Here is a 7763-nt window from a genome sequence, read left to right on the forward strand (position 1 = left end):
GTCAAAGTGATGGGGATATCCCTCCTGATGATCCTTCCATTATCAGCCAGAAAACCTTAGACTGTAAAAAAGCAAAAATTTGTAAATGACTGGGAAAAATGTCTGCCTGTGTCATTGCATGACAGGGAGATGAAGAGGGATGGAGCCCAAGTGCCAGTGCAGCTGATAAGCCCGTGGAGGAACACAGGAGAGAAGCCAGAGGAGTTGGGGGCAAGAGGTGCAGGACTGAGACAGAGGAGAGCACCTGTGGCATCACCATGGTCACTGCTGGCTCTGCAGACAGAGACACTGCCAAAGGCCTGGGCAGTGTTGCAGACAGTTTGGCATTAATGCATCAGGCAGACAAGGCTGAGGAGAGGGCTGGAAGCAGAAGTGATGATGTGGGAATGGGTGGTGTGCCCAAGACACTTCCCAGGGTTCCCCAGTACTGGAGCCGTTGAATGAGACCAGAGACCACAGCAGGGGAGGTGCAGGAGAAGGAGAAGCTCAGGCCTTCTTATACCTAGCTTGGAGGGAGATGAAACTAGTTGGTCCTTTCTCTTTTGTTGCCTCTTGGGACATTTCAGGTAACCACTCTGCAGATGACTAATATGAATCTCCATCAGACAGAGCTGCATGGAGCTTCATTGGTATCACTTGCACCACACATGGACTGGTGCAACCAACTTCTGCTTTCACGAGTGTGGTGGAGATTTCCCTCCTGGGGGACTCAGCACTTGAGCCCTGGGAAATGGCCAGTGGCTGGTCTGGAGTGCTTGGAAGAGCAGGGCAGCTGCCTTCCTGATGTGGTACAAGCATGGCACACGGTGCTGTGCTGCCTCGTGACCCCAAGATCCTGGCCAGTCTTCCCACCTTATCCCTGGCCTGCGCCAGTGCAGTTACACCTTTGGTTTCACACGCACTAAATTCACTCACAAATTTTATATATATATGAAAAAGACATACTGTCATAAAATCAGCTAGCTGAGCATTCCCCGATGAAATTGAAATGCTGCTGCACCTCAGAAGTGCTGGTTCTGGATCATTTGTCTATTAAATATTTGGCAAAGTCTGACTGAAGCCCTTGCTGCTCAGCTCTTTCCAGGCCTTGGATGCCATCCTGTTCCTGCACCTACAACGACAAAGCATCCCATCCATTGGGATCTGGTCTGCAAGTCTGCAGGGCAGAGCTCCCATCAGCAGCCCTGTCACCTTGACTAGGGTCCATCCTGTGATGATGCCACTCATAGAGAGCATGGATGTCTGGTGCCTGGTCTTGGGGGCTCAGAGTGTTTACAAACCTAAGGAATATGTGGCGAATTCTGCTGCCTTGACAGACATTCAGGAAGATGTTGGATCAGCTGCTGACCCTGGGGAAGGAACAGAGCTCGGTACAGTGCTCAGAGACTCACTGGTGGGCTGGAGTTAATGCGTTTGACTCGTACTGCAGGAGAAAAATGTTCTGCTGCCTCAGAGTATTGCTGAGGGAGTGAGGGCTGGGGAGCTGTGTCTACCCTGTTTAGCAGGCAGGAGCAGGAACGTGGACGTCATTCCAGACAGCTGGTCCTGCTGCTGTGCCTCGGACTGGTCCCTTTCCCACCGCCCTTGCCATGAGCTCCCAGCGCTGTGGGTCAGCCTGGTCTCTCTGCCCTGAGTGCCCTGCTCTGAACAGGGCACCTGGAATGCCTATATCCCTGACTGTTCCCGTTGCAGCTCAGCAGAAGCTCTTCTCAGGGAAGCTGGAAGCTGTGGTTGCAGCTGGCAGGGCTCTGAGAGGTGGCTGGGTGCAGCTTCTGCTTCTGGATCCCATTCCCACTGAGACAAGAGTGCATGGCAACAGTGTGGGGCTGGATGCTATGACCCTCCTCATGGTCTGACTTTTGTACTCATGTGTCTTCACAAATAAACCACTTTGATTCTGCCTAAGCTCGTGAAGGCTTCTCGTACACAGAGGTGGGGCAGCTTCGAGAAGAGATTTTGTTTGGCCATGTCTCTGCAGTTCCCTCACTTCTGATGCTGATGACAGGGAATTGGGATACTGCCAGCAGTCTCAGCTCACAGAGACAGCTGGCCATCTGAAGATGCAACCTGAGGTGAAACCAGGAGCCACACAGCTCAGGGGCGAGGTGGGAGCAGCCTGGAAGAACCTGACAGAAGCTCCTGCTGCCTGAACTGACAGCAGGGGCTGTGCACAGCCCAGACCCCCAGAACAACTTTTCCAGCACTCCCTCGTGGAGTTTTGATGGGCACATAACACAGTTCAAGGCTTATTACGCTTCCAGAAAGAATGGAGCTTTGAAATATCCTCCCTAACCAAATCCCAACTGCAGAATGGTCAGATCTTGCCAGTGTTGGTGCCCCTGAGCAGCTGCTGGCAAGGACAGAGGGGACAGGGTTTGCAAGTTCAGCTCTTGGCCTTTTTGAGGCACCTTGGCTGCTGTGCCAGAAGGAAGAGGAATGTTATAGCTAAGCCTGGAACATTTTGCAGAGGCATTTCTCTTGGCAGGTTTATGATCTTTTCTGCTTCAGCTGGGAAGCCAGCAGGACTGAATAAATCTCCAGGCCAACAAAAGCCCAGGATGTTTTCACAATTGCCAGGATTTTATTAATTTACAAGTATATTATTGAATTTCTTCCTTCTTAAAAACAGCTCCCACATAGGTGGGGAGTCCTTTGGTGTGTTTGGGTGTGCAAAGCCAGTAAAACTGCTAGGGTCACCTGCCAAGTATTTGTGCCATTAATGACAGTAAATTGCAAATGTGAGAAGGTGGATTTGGTGCTTTCATTTGTCAGGTCTTGCAGTGCTTTACAGGAGGGGGCTGCCCTCTGATCCAGCAGTGAGTATGGCCTTGAGGCTTCCCACAGCCTATTCCTCCCTTTGGAGTCTCTCAAAGTCAGTGGGTTTATGTGGCAGGCATGATCCCTCCCCACCAGGTAACAACTAGTGGGAAATTTCTGCAAGTGATTAAAAAATTTAAATGGGTTAATTATTTCCAAAAAGAGAAAAGAAGAATTAAAATGGCTTCTGTGGGTGCATTTAAAATACAATCCATAATTTATTAGAGAATTTTCATTCAACAATGAGGAATTAGGAGACTCAAAACCCTCCAAAATTTTAACTGCCAGGGAAAATGTCTAAATTATTTATTTTCCTTCCCGCGCTGGTGCAGAGGGAGCAGTCTCACCAGGCAGCCCCAGGGCTGTGCATGCTGCCCACGGCTTGGCTGGGGGCTGGTGTAGCTGTGGGGGCTGATGCATGTGTGAGTGTTGCCAGACAAGGTCCAGCCAGGAATTAGCTTGATGGGCCTCACGTCCTGCAAGAGTTCCAGAGACAGGTGACCTTGTGCTGCCCGTGTGCCACCGAGGATGTCCTGTCCCTCCTCTAACAGCCTGCTCAGGGCTGGGTTTGCAGTGGGGACTTGGGTGCTCGGGGAGGAGGGAGCCATGCCCAGGGCACTGGGTGGCTTTGGGCAGTCTGGGTGCCAACAGCAGGAGCCCAGCCCCAGGATGTGACTAACCCCTAAGGAGTTGGGAATGAAAGAGAAGCAGCTAGAGTTCATCATCCACCCCATGTAAACCTCTGCGTCCCACCAGTAAGGGAAGGGGCGTGTGAGTTGCTCTGAAGTTTCCTTCATTGTCTGTGGAAATGTGTCTGGTTTTACAGCAAAAATAAATACAGCGAATTGAAAATAAATGGCATTATTAGCAGAAAGGGAGTCCCTAATTAACCAGATATAGTCCATTACTGTAGCCTTCAATTCATTAAATTGCATAATTACACAAAAACACTGTTGATGTGCTATTCAGTATATCTGGTATTGTCTTCCTAATAATTAGCTCCATAATTGTCAGTTTGACAGGGTAATTAAAAATGTTTAAAGATGTTGTGTCAGCCTTTTCTCCTTTGCTGAGCTCAGTTGGATGTCTCTGGAAGATGATTTTCTACCCGACTCGACCACGGTTTTGTTTTTGATTTATACCAATGTGTTACAGGAATGACCAGGCTCATGGATTACTTTGATGTTCCTGCTAGGCTGATTTTTAAGAGTAGGAGAAAAATAACTCCAGATGTCATTTTCATTTACTTTTAGGAAATCCGTGGTCCCATCCTCTGGTTCATGCTGCTGGTGACGTGACTCTCAGTTTTATGGGCAGAGCATTGTGAAATCTGACATTTGTAGCCCTAAATCTCAGTTCTGTTTGCTGCATAAAACCTTTCATCCCACATCCATTTTTTATGAGGGGATGGAAGAAGGCAGGAAATCAAGGCCGTGGCTCTGAGTGTGTGGCTGTGTGTGAGCAGTGGCTCGGCCGGGGCTGGGCAGTGACCACTCGTGGCAAGGCTGCGGCCGCACGGGGCTGGGCACAGGCACGGTGTGACGTGGTGAAACGCCGCGGGGAAGGGCAGGGCTGCTGGGTCCATGTGCCACTGTAGGGCTGCAGTGGCATGATGCCCTGGGCACAGTGGTGGGGAGCAGGACAGGAGTCCAGGACTGGCCAACCAGCAGTGGAAACAGCCCAGGAACGATGCAGCTGAGCCTGGTGCTGGGAATGTGCTGTGGTTTCTGGAGCCATGCGTGGCAGTTGCTCTGGGTTCTGCTATTTTAGGGCAGTGATTGTCACTTTGGATGGTCAAAACCCTGACTGGTTTCCCTTTCAACAGAAGAAACCCTAATATTCATTGGTGAGAAGTGATAAATGTATCTGTCCTCACACCCAGGAGCTTTGCCAGCTGGGTTTTGGCTGGATGGGAGTCTGTTTGTGAAAGCTTTCAAGGATTTTGAAAATAACATGTTTTGAATCAGTAAATGAGTGAAGTGATCTGGTCTTCTGGAATAAACAGTAACCACGTGGAAGTGAAGTTTGAACTTCTTGGCAAAATAATTTCTGACACTTCTTTCTCTTATTTTTGCATTTCTATATTTGTGTTTATTTTTGTTGTTAGGCTGTCTCTTACAGCACATGTTCCCTGCCTTGGTGGGCTCTGTGCAGACCACACACACACCCCAGAACCTGCAGCACTTGGCCCAAGGATGCCCTCGTGGCCGCACGCGGCGCCGTGTCCAGATGGCCCCGTTCCACCCGCCCCAGCCGCGGCTTGGATTCTCTGCTCATAATTGCTTTGCTAACGGAGAAGCTTTACAATCTGTTGCAGGCCATTATATGCAAACCCATGCCCAAATAATTGATCCCCTGCCATCCAAATTGCAGAAGTGCTCGAGCGTTTTGTAGTCTTCCAGAAACGGTTTGTATTCGGAGTGTTTCAGACCTGTATTAAAATATAATTGACACTGAGATAACAAGGAGTAATTTTGCAGCGGCTCTGTCAGTAGGTGATGGCACACCCATCCCTGCTCCAGGCGTTCTGTGGCTGCCAACAGGGTCCCTGTGTGCTATCTGGAGCTGAACTGATGCCATTTACTCCTCTGATCTTCCACATTTGCCACCCCCATCTCGGCCCTGCCAGGCCATACTTGCCTGGTCACCATGAAGCTGGCAGAGTATCTAAGGCTGGGATGGGAGCAGGGTGCCAGCAGCCTCTCTCATAGGGATGCTCCAGCGCTGCGGGACCCAGCCTGCCCACACCTGCCCCAGTGTGCCCTGCAGTGTGGTGTGTGCCAAGGAAGAGCCTTGGTGACAGTCACCCCACTGTGGCTGCCGCAGCAGGTCCATGTGGGAGCAGTGCTAGCGTGGCTGGCACCAGTGGTGCTGCCGTGCTGCTGCCCCGTTTCAGAACACCTTGTTTATAATGAGCAGTGCTTGTGGAGTGAATCCTTAGGACAGGAAGGCAGGGAATGCAACATAAAGCCTTACAAAGATTTCCAGAGAACCGCAAGGTCTCCTGTAGGATGATAGATCTCTCCTTAAGTCATAGGAGGAAAGGCTCCTACAAAGAGTAATAAATTCATAAATTTCTCTAGTCACCAGGGTTATTTCCCACAAAAGAATTTATTGCCTGGCATACATTTCTCTGCTCACAATAATGAGATCTGGGCTCCAACACGTGACATTTATGACTGGCGTTATTAAAAAAAAAGGAAAAGACATACAGTCTTTGAGGAAAATATGTGGAACAAATCTGCAGTTCACATATACAGTATATTCATGCTCTGAAGAGTGCAGGCTGGGCTGGGCTTCAGCCAGGGAACCAGCAATATTTTTGTGGATGCTTTCCTGTTGAAGTGCACCACAGTGGGAACTCTGATGCTGGACTACCACCTGGGATTTCGGAGGTGTCCTGGAACCAGCTGTGCTACCAGCTGATGTGCAGGCTGTACATGGTGATTCTCAGGCCCTGTGTCAGACAGGGGCTGCCCTCAGGTGGGGCTCATGTCCTTCCTTCAGAGTGATGCAGCTGCCAGCGAGCTCCATTGGGGACCAACGGCCAATGGTTATCCCCTTGGTCCAGCACCGCTGTCCTGGTCCCTGCAGTCTGACACTTCCCTGAGGTGTGGAGTCTCAGAGCCTCTGCAGAAGGCTAGGGCAGGCTGGCAGCTCAGTGTGGACAGGCATGGGGCATTCCTAGCATCTTCCAGGCCAGTGGAATGGCTGAGCCACCAGGGAGGACTTTACATCTCTGACGTGTTGAGGCTGTGGCCCAGCACACATCTGGAGCTGCAGGAGAAGCTCCTCATGTGCTGCACTCCAGAGTTCCCCATGCATCTCCCTGACATCACATGGAAGGACACTTGGAGCTGCTCTTTGCCTAATGGGGTAGTTTGGATGTTACAGCCTAAATTTAAAGAGCTCATTAATTACTATGCTGAAAGCCAGGCTCTCTTTAAGCCTGTTCTTTATCATGATTAATGAGGCAACACCATCTCCCTCCGCTTTCTGCAATCCTCTGTCCTGGCAGATCATGCAGTCCTGCTTCCTTCTGCTCCTCTCCTCTCTGCACCAGCAGCGTTCAGGGATGTGTGTTGACCCAGGCTCATGCTGCTCATGGTTCCAAAGCTTGAGTTGCTCCTTTCTTGTGCCAATGCCCTTAGATTCTCCTGCCTGGTATTTGCTTCCTGCTGGAAATCACTTCTGTGCCTGTGCTGTGGGGCAGAGGGGACAGATGCCTGCCCTGCCATGCTGCAGGGCTGCACCACAGCTCTCGGGGGCACACCAGCTCCTGTGCCCTCTGGGCTGCAGCAGGGCTCAGCCTGCTGGTGCTGATGTGTTTTCTCGGCTCCATCTCATCTGGGACTCAAGTGCAGCACATTTCCCTGTGGGAATTGGTGCTTGCCACCAAGACATGCATATACTGTAACCTCTGCAGGACCATGGTTCCTTCCTCACTTCTCCTGTGCTCAGAAAACCCAGTGCTGGCATGGCCTGGGAGCGTGGGGTGTAACTGCAGCCTGTCATGGAGCTGGAATCCCCCTCCTGCCCCCGTGGTGCCTCTTGCTGAGGTTTTCCAGTTTCACAGGAAAGGCAGTGGCAGGGGATGCCCACGCCTGTCTGCAGGGTGGTCACTTACTGCCGGGGTCTTTCCAGTTAGATTTGTAGGAAGAAAGCAAAGGCAGTACTGCACAGCAGGGCTGGTTGTGCAGCTCCAACCTTGGGTAGTGTTTGTTCAATAAAACAGATGAAAACAGTAACTGCAGTAGCAGTGAGCACAGCGGCAGCTGCAGGGCCCGGCCGGATTATGCAGATGTGTCAGCTGGAGGAGGAACCCAGCCTACCTCTGTGTCTTGTAATGAAACTTTACACTTGCTCAGTGCATTTTAATTAACTCTCCCTGCCCCTCCTGCCTGTGGGAGGCATCCAAAAGCTCTGCGTGGTGCTGGCAGCCTCCC

The sequence above is a fragment of the Acanthisitta chloris genome, unplaced genomic scaffold, assembly GCF_000695815.1.
Source record: "Acanthisitta chloris isolate BGI_N310 unplaced genomic scaffold, ASM69581v1 scaffold24261, whole genome shotgun sequence".
Classification (NCBI taxonomy): domain Eukaryota; kingdom Metazoa; phylum Chordata; class Aves; order Passeriformes; family Acanthisittidae; genus Acanthisitta; species Acanthisitta chloris.